This window comes from Mesoplodon bidens, assembly GCF_964165515.1.
Source record: "Mesoplodon bidens genome assembly, chromosome: 8".
Lineage (NCBI taxonomy): Eukaryota > Metazoa > Chordata > Mammalia > Artiodactyla > Ziphiidae > Mesoplodon > Mesoplodon bidens.
Genome location: NC_138165.1, coordinates 95861158 through 95877027, shown reverse-complemented (window position 1 = coordinate 95877027; position 15870 = coordinate 95861158).

Here is a 15870-nt window from a genome sequence, read left to right as displayed (position 1 = left end):
AGTGAACTTGATGCCCAGAGTACCCAACTTTTCAAGAGACCAGCACGACATATGTGTAGATATTAAGCATGTCTTCTTTTGTGTGCTGTCTTTCAGTAAATGTCAGTGGCTTTTCAAAATAATAGACAATCCTGGGCTATTGCAGCACCTGCACATGTATTGCTAGTAACCACTCAGTCTTAGAAACAAGCAGAAAATCCCCATAATGCCTCAGGGAATAAAGGGAAATACAAATATGGCAGTTCTCATCATCTTCAGCAGTTGGCTTAATTGATGTCTTCAAATCAAAAAGCACCAAAGCTTCCAAACCTGGAGTTCGGCTTTAAGATTTCTCATTAAGAAAATTCTCTGGTTTCTAATTGGTTTGTTAGAGCTTTACTAAGCTGTATGGATATGTTTTGTGCAAATAAGTGACCAAGGTATAAATTATCTTGTTAGTAGTTAACACTGAGGACTTCATGCTGGTAGAAATGTAAAATGGTGCATCACTTTGGAAAATAGTCTAGCAGTTCTTCAAAAGGTCAACCATAGAGTTACCACAATTCCCCTCCTAGGTGTATCATATGCCAACACAGAAACTTGTACGTAAACATTCATAGCAGCAGTATTCACAATAGCTGAAAAGTGGAAACAACCCAAATGTCTATCAATTGATGAATCAATAAATAAAATATGGTATATCCATACAACAGAACATTATTCAGCCATGAAAAGGAATGAAGCACTGACACATACTGCAACATGGATGACCCTTGAAAACATTATGCTAAGTGAAAGAAGCCACTCACAAAAGACTACATGGCACATGATCCCATTCATATGAAATAGGCAAATCTACAGAGACAGAAAGTAGATTAGTAGTTGTCGAGGGCTTGGGGGAGAAAGGGGTGAGGAAGAAATGGGGAGTGACTGCTAAATGGTATAGGGTTTATTTGTCAAGAAATGAAAATGTTCTAAAATCAATTGTAGTGATGGTTGCACATCTGAATAAAGTAAAAACCACTGAATTGTACACTTTAAATGGGTAAATTATAAGGTATGTGAATTATCGCTCAATAAAGCTGTTACTTTTTTAAAAGTTTAAAAAGAGAAGATCAAGGGTTCCAATCTCTCTATATACCTCTTACTAGCTCTGTAGTCTTGAGCAACTTGTTTAACCTCTCTAAGCCTCAGTTTCCTCATCTGTAAAATGGACCTGCATTATTGTAAGAATTAAGTATAATAATCCATATGGAGGGTTTAAACTTACAGTAAGCTCTCAATAAATGTTGACTATGTTTCTTAACTCCTAGAGGAATAGTGTAAATCTGGGTGCCTCCTGCCATAAACCCATCTGAATGAAATATCATCTCATGCCTGTTAGAATGGCATCATCAAAAAGACAAGAGGTAACAAATGCTGGTGTGGATGTGGAGAAGAGGGAGCTCTTGTAAAAAGGAAAAATTTACAGATGATCCTCAAAAAATTAAAAATAGAACTACCATACAACCCAGCAATTCTACTTCTGGGAATATATCCAAAGGAAAGGACTAACTTTATATATATAACTTTACATATATCTTATAACTTTAAGTATATCAGCACCTCCATGTTCATAGCAGTATTGTTTACAATAGCCAAGACATGGAAGCAACCTAAGTATCCACAGATGGTTGAATGGATAAAGAAATTGTCATGTATATATAAACATATAAAGGAATACTATTCAGCCATAAAAAAACAAGGAAATCTCACCATTTGCAATAGTATGGATGGACTTTGAAGGCAGTATGCTATGTGAGGTAAGTCAGACAGAGAAAGCCAAATACTGTATGATCTCACTTATATGTGGACTCTAAAACAAACAAACAAAAAAACCAAACTCATAGAAAAAGAGATCAGACTTGTGGTTAGCAGAGGCAGAGGGAGGGGGAAGGGGAATTGGAGCAAGGTGATAAAAAGGTACAAACTTCCAGCTACAAGATAAATAAGTAGTAGGGATGTAATGTACAACACGATGACTACAGCTAACCCTGCTGTATGATATATAAGAAAGTTGTTAAGAGAGTGAATCCTAAAAGTTCTAATCACAAGGAAAAATATTTTTATTTTTTCTTTCTTTTTTTTATTGTATCTATATGAGGAGATGGATGTTAGCTGAACCTACTGCGGTCATCATTTCAAAATATATGTAAATCAAACCATCATGCTGTCCACCTTTAACTTAAACAGTGATGTATGTTAATTATTTCTCAATAAAACTGAGGGTAGGGGGCGACATTTTTCCCTTCTCTGCATAATTTCCATTTCAGCTGCTACAGCGACGTTCTAGAACTTTTGGAGGCTCTGAAGAGCTAATCAAGAGAAGAACAGCATATTTATTAAAGCAATGGGTGGAAGGTAAATGGAAGAATGCTTACCTGCCGGGCACACCTCATACATCTTCACAGGCTCAGAAAAATTCCACTGTGAAGGGCACTGAAGCTATTACTATCTAGAGCAGCCCGCCAGTGAGAAAGTATGCTCTAGGTGTCAGCTCAGCCAGCTTTTATTACTGTTGAGAAATATCACCATACCATTCAACCCAGCTCAAGTCTCACCTCCTCTCTCAAGACTTTCTGACCATCCTAGTCCCCAGTGATTACTCCTACCATTGAATTCCTGTAGAATTAATGTGATAACATATGAACTCACCCAGGACTGAGGCCAGCACCTTAGCCACTGCTCAGAAACCATCTCCCAGCCACCCTGTAGCACTGATTATTGGCACTGGTCCTGTGGCTCCCAGCAAACTCCACTGTCTGTTGTCATTTATCTTTTTATGTAGCCATTTTCCATCTCCCCAACTCATCTGTAAGCCCAGGGAGGACAGGGACCCCATAGTATATTTCCCCATTTCCCAGCATCATGAGTTCCTCTGTAATAAGGTACTCAGTAAACATTTGTTTATGATGGTAATCCCCATCCCTCCTTTTTCTGCAGAAAAATATCTGTGAATATGTGGGGGGAGGTAGTACTGTAAATAGTATTCAATGTAAAGGCCTGGTTTGCCATTTCAATTCCCAAGCAAATATGCGTGAATAAATGGAAAAATTGATTTTGAAAACAGCAGGAGTAGAACACAGTTGTGCTTAGTAGAGGGCAAAATGTACTCAAGGAAAGTTTATAGCTAACTTAGTTGACCCAGCCCTCCCCAGCCTCCATCAGGTTGCCATTATGAATCCAGGGCCGATTCTCTAAGGGGTCAGGGTAGGAAGTATTTATTATAAGGGTATGGCCAGAGATACAATATGGAGTCTGAAAGAAAGGAGTCTGCATCTCAGTTCTACCTTGCTCTAGTTGAACATGTTACAGAACAGCTCTGAGCCTCAACTATCTGGCCTGTCACTTATTATGGGGTAATAAAATCTCTATTTTAGTATCATTGTGAAGGGAAAGGCTCAATAGATGGCAACTATAATTACTTCAGTACTTTAATCAGGAATTTTTGGAGGTGCCAGAATACCCCGAACCCCCAAATCCTTTCTCAGTCACTTACTAGCTGAATTATCTGGGATAAGTTAAAGCTTCCTCACCTGTAAAATGGGATAACCATTTCTACCATTTAGTGCATGTGACAAAGATCACCAGCTAGCCATCAAATGCTCCCTGGAGCATTCTTCCTGGGTGCTCAACTAGGCTACATTTGCCAGCCAACCTTGAAGTCAAGGATGTCCCTGAGACTCAGTCTTAGTCAATGAAATGGGTACAGGAATGATAATGTGTAACTTCTAAGCCAGAATCATAAACCACCCCCACACACACTCTTCATACTCTGTTCATTCCCTCCCCCTGAAGGTTGACATTAAAGGAAAACTTAGAAGTCCCACGTTGTAGAAGGCAGAGCTTCCATCAGCCTGGGTTCCCTAGTCTCTGCATGGAGCAGAAGTCCCACCCCCTTCACTCACCCCCATCTTTGATACCATTTCCTGGAACCAAATTGGACCGTTCTTGTAAAGGAAAGATAATCTATTGTGTTAAGTCACTTACATTTGGGGGTTTATTTGCTATAGTAGTTTAACACTGATACTAATACTTGTCCATGTACATAGGCTTTTTTTTAACCTCTTTTTTTTAACATTTCTTTATTGTGGTAAAGTCACATAATATAAAACATGCTATTTAATCCTATTTAACTGTCCAGTTCAGTGGCAATAAATACATTCACATTGTTGTGCAACTCACCATCACCCATCTCCCGAATTTCTCACCTTCCTAAACGGAAACTCTGTCCCCATTAAACCCTAACTCCCCCTGCCCCTCCCCACCTCACCCACCCTGGCCCCCGGCATCCACCAATGTACTTTCTGACTCTATGAATTTGACTATTCTAGGTACCTTGTATAAGTGGAATCAAACAATATTTGCACCTAATGTGCATTGGAATGCATTTTTAAGGTTAACTTAATATATGTCCTGCAAACAGATTGTACCTTCTTTTTTTCTTTCCCTGTGCTATACAGTAGGCCCTCACCAGCCATCTACTTCATACATAGTAGTGTACATATGTTAATCCCAATCTCCCAGTCCATCCCAGCCCCCAATCCCCCTTGGTGTCCATATGTTTGTTCTCTATGTCTGTGTCTCTATTTCTGCTTTGCAAATAGGTTCATCTGTACCATTTTTCTGAATTCCACATATATGCGTTAATATATGATATTTGTAATACATATAAAACTCCTGAGTCATAATAGCTCAATAATGGTTAATTCCTTTCCATTCATGGGTCTGCTACACACCTGCAAGAGTTTTCCAGGAATATTTAAATGTACAGACTGGGGCTAACCCTTAAGCTTATTATTATCACGTAATATTTTGGGGAGGGTTCTGACCATTTGCTTCTTTAAATCACTCTGATCTAGGATGTGACGCTGGCTTTGAAACCTAACTTGAAGCTGAGAGAGGCAGAGATCTGGGACAGATCTCAGTGGATGGCAGGCCCTTTCAAGTTTTCCAAAGCAGGTCAAACTTACCTGGAATTAGTAAGGGTTCTATAATCACACATAATGCATCTCGTTTTTCTTACTGTGACCAATTTGAGACTACTTCTAAGTTTCTTTTATAATGAAAATATTTGTTCATAGTTTATATAAAATTCCATAGAGTTCAACAGCCAAAGAGATAAAAATTTACAACTCACACTTTTTCTCTAGCAGGTTCTTATCAAAGTCTGGATATAGTCCTTTTAAAATGCAACCCTGATTAAAGCCTGCCAGCCAAGCTCCACTCCACAGCCAAGCTCATCCTCTGCACGTCTGGGGCATAGGTGGAAGCTGGTGATGCAGTGCAGTGAGGATGTCTGGAGGATGGAGAGATGGGAGGGCCGGGTGGGAGGACGGAAGGATGGAGTTAAGAGAGATGGGTGAGAGGGAAGCTGGGGGCGAGGCCAGGATCATGAACACAGAACATGACTATGGAAGGCAGAAAATGATAGTCAGTTATTCCAGGCAGAAACAGTGAAACAGACTTGAAGAAAATAATGGTATTAGTCATTGCTATTTAATGGGAAAATAATTTTACATAGACTGGATTGACATTTCTGGGAGATGGGGGCCAGGGCTAAGGGTTCATTTGGGGCATAAGCAAGAAGTGCTTCCCTGCCACATCTCCTGCTCTGGAAACACTTGGGCTGCTATGGCCTGTGACGGGCAGTGGTCAGAGAAGCAGGTGAACACACGGAGTGGCCGTGGCCAGAGTGGTACCCAGACATGTAAGCATACCAGGCAGCCCAACAGTCTGGAGTCACTTCAGACTGATATTGAGTATAGTATCTATTTAGTGGGGTAGAGAAAGCATTGGAAGGAGGTGTTTTATTCTCCAAGTTCCATTTGGGGGCACAGTCTGCTTCTCTGGTTCCTTATAATGGCCTGAGTTAACTGGGCCGCAATTTCCAATTTTTCTGGTGATGTCTTAAACACTCTGAGCAATCGCCCGGCAGGCCCGCCCCCTCATTGGGCTCTTCCATGTGATATTCTCTTTTCAGGTGACGTCAGGGGGCAAACGCAAACCAGGCACACCTCCTTATTTTAACCCATCCGTCCTCTTTCCCACCCAGAAATGCATCTCCTCTCAGGACGAAGAGCCCTTCACATCCCTTCATGACTGACCCTTCCGCACAACCAAGTGTGGACTCATACCCTACATTTCTCATGACTCACTTTGGGAAAGGAGGAATGATGAGGCAGAGAGAAAGCAAAACAGCACGACTGGGAGGAGAAATATTTCCAACCAAAGTATCTATTAAATCAATCTCATGAGAAGAGTGGAGCAATTCAATACTGAACTGAGGAAATGACAAGAAAGCATCTCACTGATGAGGCAACCTGCCTCTGGGAGCTTTCTTCAGCTCTCCTGTCATTTTTATTCCACTTCTACTCTTCCACCTTCCTGCTGGAATTTTCTCTCTCAGATATCATGGATGTGCTCGTGCGTGTGTACACATGTGTGCAGGAGAGAGAGTTTATAGCCTATAAAACTGAACCTCCACGAGGCTATTCCAATATTTCATTTTCCTGGACTGTGAAAACCATGAATTCACATGACAGGGTTTCCAAATTATGCTAAGAGAAGGAAAAAGCTATATATTTTTTTAGGTGTTTACATCTGATCAGAAATAATGAAATTGTACAAAATCATTGTAGAGAAAAGCATTTTTGTGACAGAACTTAAAGACCCAGGACATAGAGAGAAACAACCTGAATTTAGAAAACTCACAATGTCCAGACCTCTTCTATAATTTACAATCATTTGAGTCATTCTACGCAATTCTTCAGTATTGCGAAACTAAAAGGGACTGAAAATATACATATAATTAATAAAATTTAATTCTTCACCCTTCCTCTCCCTCAAAAAAATAAATTACCTGACCTTTAAAACATGTCTGTGTCTAACTTTGTTAAGGGTCGTTTTTGTGTTTTCTTTTGGGTGAAAGACTGATGGTTTAGTCCAAGCTGTCACTCGAAGTCTACGGGTTAAAAGGTCTTCATTTATTTATCTTGGGTGCTCATATTAACCAGTTAAATGGTTGAACAGCAGTCAGTGACTGAGAAAAACAGATATTTGAGAAGTAAAACATTTGGTACTTGAAAAATTACAGAAGTTCTTTGGTGGAGTTGATTATTCACTAATTATTGACTAAGCATAAGAAGTTGTATATTTTCCTAGCTTTGAAAATAGTAAATCATTGGAAGCTCCACACATCACTCTAAATGGTTGGTACAAATTGCTCTGCAGACGCATCAAAAACAGCCTACAAGGAGCTTTTCTAACTACTGACATCCTAGAGATGTGAAACTCTGACACATCACCCACCTACACACACACACACACACACACAATGTAATAGTAAAGCCACATGTAAAATTGGCCTTGATGGTAGTAAGTCATGGTGACTCTATAGATGAGGGAAGAGCTTTCTACACTTGAATGAGGCCAGAACCTACTCTTTAAAAGCAACTCAACAGCTGCCTTCCCAGCATGGGTTACCTTCCCAACCTCCTCACGTCTGTCAGTCACACCACAGGTCTCTCAAGCCAGAAATCAGTCATCACCAGCCCTTCTCTGGCCTTCAACCCCTATACATGATCTGTGACCAAGCCCCATCATCCCCACTCAGAGCCTCTCAATTCACCCCTTCTCTTCCACAGGGAAGAATTTTTTTTAAGTCTCAACAACTACAAGGCAATGCTGTTGTTAGGACATCTCGCCCAGTATCATCACCCTAGCCCCAGGCTTCCCTACCTCCACCAGTCCTCTCTTCTGCCCTAGAGGACACAGGCTATTCCAACAGGATTTGCTCCAACAGGGGGCAAATGGGAGGGAGCATGGCCCTTGCTGACACCTTGATTTTTGACTTCTGGCCTCCAGAATTGAGAAAATAAATTTCTGTTGTTCTAAGCCACTCAGTTTGTGGTGCCCTGTTACAGCAGCCAAAAGAAACTGATACAAGGGCAGAGAATTACCCAGATAATCAAAAGCTTGCCTTTGGTAATAGGTAACTGAGGCCACAATTAGCTTGAAAGTCTAAATTATCTCCATCTTTACCTTGGTTCTCTCCTTTACTTTGCATCTGTATAGGGGTCTGTAATAGTCCCCGTGCAATTAATGATAATGATGATCATTATTTTTATCATTTTATCCACCATTTATTAGGTACCAAACTCTGGTTACTTCCATAGGTTGTCTCGTTCTGTTTCCTATCAGGCATACCAGTTTCCATCATTACCAACCCTATTTTTTGAAGACATTAACCCATAACAAAGGTAGCCTGAAAATAAATTTCAGTTTATTCTTCTAGACATCTATACAGCCCTTTCCACTGGCAGCATCTAACCAATACAAATTCTACTTTTCTATTTATTTGTCACCCAGTGCAACTGGGGGCTCCAGTAGGTGTCTTAACCTGCATTTTTCTGTTGGAGTTTCTGCTCTTGCCTTTGGTCCCCACCGAGAAAACACAGGCCTCCCCTCCAAGGACAGCCCAGCCCCAGAAGCACATGCTATCTGGACGCCACCAATTACCTCCTTTCCTACAAGCCCTCTGCAAAAACGATCAGAGGAGGTATCTGATGAAGAAAGCCCACGCCATCCTTGTTTGCTCCCTGGCCGTTTCTGCAAATGGCACTGTTGTGACAGGAAATTTCAAACAGATGCCCCTCGACCCTCAGTGCCCCCAAGGTGACTGATCATAGGTCAACACGTGGCTGCTTCCTGTGGGCAGAGTCAAAGGCCAGGCTTTTTCATTGGTGGCGTTGGCTGTTACAGCTGCAATAGATTAGGGACAAATTCTTTTCAAAGAAAGCTTTTGTTTTGTTATTGTTTTTGTTGCTCTTACCGTGCCTAGAGACAGGCAGGGGGAAATGCAAATTTTTTTAACTGTCAGGTAATCAAATAAAATATATTTGATGATTAACTGACAGTAAGAGAGTGCATTGATATCTAAGAAGAGACATCCTTGGAACGTCCAGGAGGAAGCTTGAGGGAGGAATCTGCTGCATCACAAACCTGTGATAGGATCTCCAATGCCTGACTTCGAAACCGAGTTCCTCCCCACTTTTCCTCTCAACTTTTACTAAAAGAACTACTAGGCAGATAGCACTACACTTTTTTTTCCATTTCGGTTTCTTCGTGGGTGAGAGATACACCTGGATTGAGAACAAGACAAACCTGTAATGAACCAGACCAGGTTTATAACAAACATACCAGAAGTGGTACAACTGAATGAGTCTGCTACCTTCCAAGAAATTATGCTAGGAGATGAAAGACTTCTTCCAGCGATACCAGAACTTGATTCCAAATATCTTGGCGCTTCTCTTGGGAGAATGCCTTCAGAGTCCGTTTCTGAACCAACCACATGAAAAGCAATGACAGTGCTTCACACGCAACCTCAATTGGGGGCCAAAACTGGCAGGGTCACCTTGATCATTCATAGTACTCACCAGGTCAGTGGTTCTCAACTGGGGGTGATTTTGCCCCCCTTCCCTGGGGACATTAGCCAATGTCTGGAGACATATTTGATTGTATAACTGGGGGAAGGAGGGTGCTATTGGGATCCTGTGGGTAGAGGCCAGCAATGCTGCTAAACACCCTACAATGCACAGGGCAGCCCCCACCCAGCAAAGAATTATCCAGCCAAAAACGTCAACAGTGCCTCCATCGAGAAACCCTGCACTGACTAAGCCCTGAGTGACTTCAGGATGCCAAAGGCTCCCTCAGAAGATTGAGGTGTTATTTGGAAGAATATCCTGAGCCTTTTGATAGCAAATTTAACTGTTAACAGAATATTTTTTAACTGAAGTATAGCTGATTTACAATGTTGTGTTAATTTCTGTCATATAGCAAAGTGACTCAGTTATATATATATATATATATATACACACATATACACACACACATATATATACACATATGTATGTACACATTCTTTTTTACATTTCCATTATGGTTTATCCCAAGACATTGAACATAGTTCCCTGTGCTCTACAGTAGGACCTTGTTGTCCATCCATTCTATATGTAATAGTTTGCATCTACTAACCTCAGACTCCCAGTCCATCCCTCCCCCACCTCCTTTCCCCCTTGGCAACCGTAAGTCTGTTCTCTAAGTCTATGGGTCTGTTTCTGTTTTGTACACAGGTTCATTTGTGTCATATTTTAGATTCCACATAGAAGCAATATCATATGGTATTTGTCTTTCTCTTTCTGACTTACTTCACTTAGTATGATAATCTCTAGTTGCATCCAAGTTGCTGCAAATGGCACTATTTCATTCTTTTTTATGGCTGAGTAGTGTTCCATTGTATATATGTACCACATCTTTATCTATTCATCTGTCAATGGACTTACAGGTTGTTTCCATGTCTTGGCTATTGTGAATAGTGCTGCTATGAACATAGGGGTGCATGTATCTTTTTGAACTGGACATATATCCAGTTCTGTCTGGATATATGTCCAGGAGTGGGATTGCTGGATCATATAGTAATTCTATTTTTAGTTTTTTGAGGAACCTCCACACTGTTTTTCATAGTGGCTTCACCAACTTACATTCCCACCAGCAGTGTAGGAGGGTTCCCTTCTTCTCCACACCCTCTCCAGCATTTGTTATTTGTAAACTTTTTAATGGTGGCCATTCTAATTGGTGGGAGGTGGTACCTCATTGTAGTTTTGATTTGCATTTCTCTAATAATTAGTGATGTAGAGCATCTTTTCATGTGCCTATTGGCCATCCGTATGTCTTCTTTGGAGAAATGTCTGTTTAGGTCTTTTGCTCATTTTTCAATTGGGTTGTTTGTTTTTTTGTTGTTGAGTTGTATGAGCTGTTTGTATACTTTGGAAATTAAGCCCTAGTCAGTCACATCGTTTGCAAATATCTTCCCCCATTCTGTAGGTTGTCTTTTAGTTTTGTTTATGGTTTCCTTTGCTGTGCCAGCAGTTTGAATAGAAGCAACAACATAAGAAAAAGATTCAGTTTCCCCAAAGGAGAATTTTGAAGAGGAACCACCCATTTGCTCTCTCTGCTCACTCTCTTCGTCACCAAAAAAGTCACTCCTGCTCAGAGATGACCTCCCGGGATGTTTCAATTACTGTCTCCCAGGCTGAAGGTGTGCAGCTTCCTTTCTTTTTGAAGCTGCTAAATCTTTTCTCAAAATGAAATTGTAGTTATGTGGAATCCAATGTAAAAAAAAAAAAAATTACAGAGCTACTCTGCTTGCAGAAAGGGGAGAAAGGAGGGGTTGGAAACTTCCCTGTGCAGCGCCAGCCTTAACCATCACCATCTCCCCCCTACCCCACCCCCAACCACTGACCAGTAGCTGAGCTGTGGAAAGTGCAGGACTGAGTGGACCAGGAGACCTTGCATGTTTGTATGCTCACTTCATGACAACGTAATCTGACCCTTTGACCCCAAAATATATTCCCTTGGAAATGTTTCTGTCATGTCCATTTATCTACTAAGCTCTGAGAACAACAGCATTGACCATCTTTCCTTGATGACTTCTAACTAATTAGAAACTCACTTATGTGAATAATACATAAGTATAATTTATGAGCAGTAGAAATAACCACAAAGTAGGTGATTTTATTTATTTTTTTAAAAAATGAATCATTTCAGCATGCCTTAGGCACTTCTCTGCCCTCCTGACACCCACCTTCAATGTGCTGAAAATAATGCCGTGCTTATAAAGCAGTAATTAGAAACTTTTATTCTAATTCGCCACTTGGAGCCTGGGAAATATGATGGCTTAAGGCCAAGATCGCATTCTACACTCCTAATTCTATGGGATGCTCATCTTTCTTCAAAATAGCCAAAAGCTACATCAGCTGAAATGAGGTATCTAAAACTGTAAAAAGTGTTTGGATTAAAATTCCAAAACATCAATAAAGAAATGCAGAGAGACAATCATTCCCAAATACACCAGAGGCCATCTGGACTGAGCCCCAGCCAGCTTGGAAGTTCTCAAAACTGCTATTTTCCATTACAGACAAAAAGCCCCAATTCTGCCTGTGGCAGCCAGCCTCCAAGATGGCTCCCAATGACTCCCCCACCTCCTGGTATTCATACCCTTATGTAGTCCCCTCCCACATTCTACCAGGACTGGGTCTGCATGGCCAATAGCATACGGCAGAAGTGATGATTTGTCACGTCTGAGGAAGCTAGGTGCCATGTTATAAGCTGCCCTATGGAGAGGCCCACATGGCAGGGGACTGAGGGAGGCCTCCAGCCAACAGCCAGTGAGGAAATGAGGACCTCAGCATAGGAGTCTGCAAAGAACTGAGGCTTTCCAACAGCCATGTGAATGAGCTCGAAGAGGACCCTCCTTCGGTCAAGGCTTCGAGCCCCTGAGACTACAGCCCAGCCAAGGTTTGACAGCCATGAGATACCCCGAACCAAAACCACATAACCAAGCCACTTCTGGTTTCATAACCCTCAGAAAGTGCATGAGATAATAAATGTTCGCTATTTTCAGCTGCCTTAACCATATCCTCAGACCCAAGAGGGTTCAATCATAAAGAATGGGGTCCGTAAGATATCTGAAGATGAGGTCAAAGGAGCTAAAAGGACTGGGGAATTCCAACTCTGGGCATAAATCAGAGGGCAAAAGTCTAGCTGAGATTCTAGTTATCATCACAGAGATGAATGGAGGGAGCAGTAGGAGAAAGCTACTGTAAGAACTTCATAGGCTTCTAGAATCAGCTTGTTATCTTATCATGTATTTCCATGAAATGATCGACACATGAAACAAAAAGAGTCTGTGGACTTTTTACTGAGACAATAAAAAGTTGAGAAAATGGACTTCTATGCCTTAGCCAAGTTTTGAGGGGTGGAAGAACCCCAAGACAAGGAAGCAGGCTGACGCTCTGAGACCTCACGAATAACAGAAAAGGAGAAAATACGGATGTGATATGAGCCTGAAATGGGGGCTGAGAGCTTAACTCACTGAATTATTCATTTAAAAAACATTAAATGAGCATTTACCATATTCTAGACAGTGTGCCAAGGATGGTAATAACTACAGAATAGCATAATAAATGGTCAGATACAGGCATGCATTGGATGCCATGGGAACCTAGGAAGAGACATCATAAATCATAATGGAGGAGGGAGATCAGAAAAAGCTTTCCAGAGTAATTGGGATTTGACGTGAGTTTTGATGAACTAGTTAATTTTCAGAACACTAGCAGAAAAGCATCTATGGCAAACGTAACATATAAAGGCACAGAAATGTCAAACGTTGTGATATCCTGGGAGAACTGCAGAGATTATAGTATACTTGGAGGGAAGAATATATCCAGGAGGGCTGTATAAGAGAGGGATAGATAGGAAGGAATTCATGAATTAAAGTATTAAGTTTTAACCTGGAAACTAAAACCTATGGTTAACCATTGAAAAGTTTTAAACATGTATGCATTCTATTCATTCAACAAACATTAATGGAGTATCTATCCTGGGCAAGTCATTGTGCTAGGATAGAGCTAGGGATACATCCCTGTATAGGACAAATATAGTGCCTGCCCTTGTTGCATGTATGATTCAGAAGAAAAAAAAACTGCATTAATGACTTAGTGTTTTAGGTAGATCCCTTCAGCAGTTGTGTGGGGGATGGATAGGCATGGGAAGGGGAAGGAAGATGAGGAGTTTTCCAACTGTATTTGCAAAGACATCCTCATATTCCATCCTCCCCACTGGTCTCACCCTGCCTTCATATTTGCCAAACACACTTATAAAAATTCCATTCCTAGGATAAGAGTTGTGTGTGCCCCAAGCAAGGATTTTCCAAAACTATCCTTTTAAGCTCCTTTTGGAGAAAAGGCAAGAAGGACTTACTAAATGTCAGAATAGAGAAAGACCCCGGAGATCATCCACTCCAACCGATGCATGCTACAAACGTGGAACCTGAGGCCAGACAGGGGAAGGAGCCCCTCTAACATCTCAAGGCTGGTTGGGTCTCCCAGGTTCCATTCTAGGGCTTTTTCCACCGCATCTCACTAACGCCATCATCCTTTGACCGCTATGCTTCAGCAGCCTGCCAAATCAGCATGCAAAAACTTTTTAAAGCCCAGAGTATGACAGAGATGTTAGCCTCACTGAAATGGCAATGGCTTCATTAGGCAGCTATCCAGGTCCCTGCTAAGGCTGTTTTCCTCTACTCAATTAGACAGAGTGCTGGGGGGATGATCAGCCTGAGAAATTCTCTGGGGTCCCATCTGTTAATTGAAGCCACTGTCAGATTTTCCACAGTATGACGAATGATCAAAGATTTCTTCTCCCTTTCTTTATCACCCTCTTATTTCAAGGCAACATTAGGCCAAATTACAAGTAAGACATGGTACAATCTATTTTAAAATGGAAATAAAACAGTTAAAAGGGAATGCATAGGCCTAATCACTTAGATAGTTTCAAAGTTTGATGCCAAGGAGCATCCATTCTTCAAAGGGAAAGAGGATCTCATTTCGGATAATTCTATCAAATTGTGTGAGCTCTGTGTTGGCCTTGTCCCTTTCAGCCATGTTTCGGTCACCTGCTGTTTAACGGACGTGCAGTGGCTGAGGTCCTCTGAGCACTGGATGCATCAGTGACCAACAAATTAACAGCCTGTGTCTATACTGACACTCGTGTTCTCAACTTACTGGTTAATTTATTTAATGAATAGCTTCTGTCCTCAGTAAGAGGGTCAAAAGTGTATTGGATGGGGCAATGTGATAAATAGGTAGTGGAGTTTTTTCCCTCTTTCCCAGGATCAATTGTTTGCATTTCATTCATTTCATATACATTTGCTTTTCAGTATGTGAGTGCCTGGCTCCAGGCTAGGTTTAAGGCCACTGGCCTAAAGGCTCTCCAAGGCTCTCCCTCTACCCCAAAAGAGCTCAAGCTCAGTGGTTAAGCCAAATAAACCAATTCACAGTTACCCAACAATGAGATGAGTACCCTGAGACTGTGAGTTGAATGAAGACAGTTGATTAAGGTGGTGGCCTTTAGGTTGAGGACAGAAACATCAACCTGCGCACATGTCTATGAATATGCTGATTGTTGATAGACATTAGCCCCAAAAATGAGGCAAAAAAGAAAATCTATCCAACAAGGAAAGAACAAAGAATTGCCCATTCCAAATAAGAGGCAAAAAAGTTCTATTTAACACAGAACCAACAATTATCTCCAGGTGAGATTTTCCAAGCACTGAAATCAGGACAGGTTGCTTCCTCTTTTGCTTCCTCCTTTGTGCTGACCAAGTATTCTCTCAGCCTCTTACAGCACTAGTTGCTTTCTGTCTTTCAGCATACCTATCTGCAGATATGCCCATCTCCCCTGCTCCATAGTAAGTTCTTGAGAATTCTGGGTCCCTGGTGCCTAAACCACTGACTGGTTATGTTGGTTTCTCAACAGTTCAATGGAAATAAAATTCCAAAATGGGGGATGTATTTCTTGTTATGGACTCCCTTCCCCCCTCACTTAAGATCATAAAATGTATAGAGAAGTGGTTAAAAGTGCAGATCCTAGAGCACGGCTGTCTGTGTTTGGATCCTGGCTGACACACTCTAACTACCTAACCTTGGGACAAGTTACTAATCCATGCTATGCACCAGTTTTCTCATTTATAAAATGAGGACAGAAATAATACTTCCTAGCATTGTTGTGAGTTCTAAATGTATTCAATATAAAGAAAAGAATTTAGAAAAACAGAGAGTGGGGAAATTCTGCCAAATTTGTCCTCCCCAGGGGCAAAAATGTCCCAGGAAAACTGCTTCCTATTATAGTGGGTTTACCATTTCCAGAATGTTGCCCACTTTGGGGTCTGAGCCACATGGTAGCTCAGTCCCATGCTTTAAAAGTTTTTCCCTTAACTTTTTTGTATTAAAG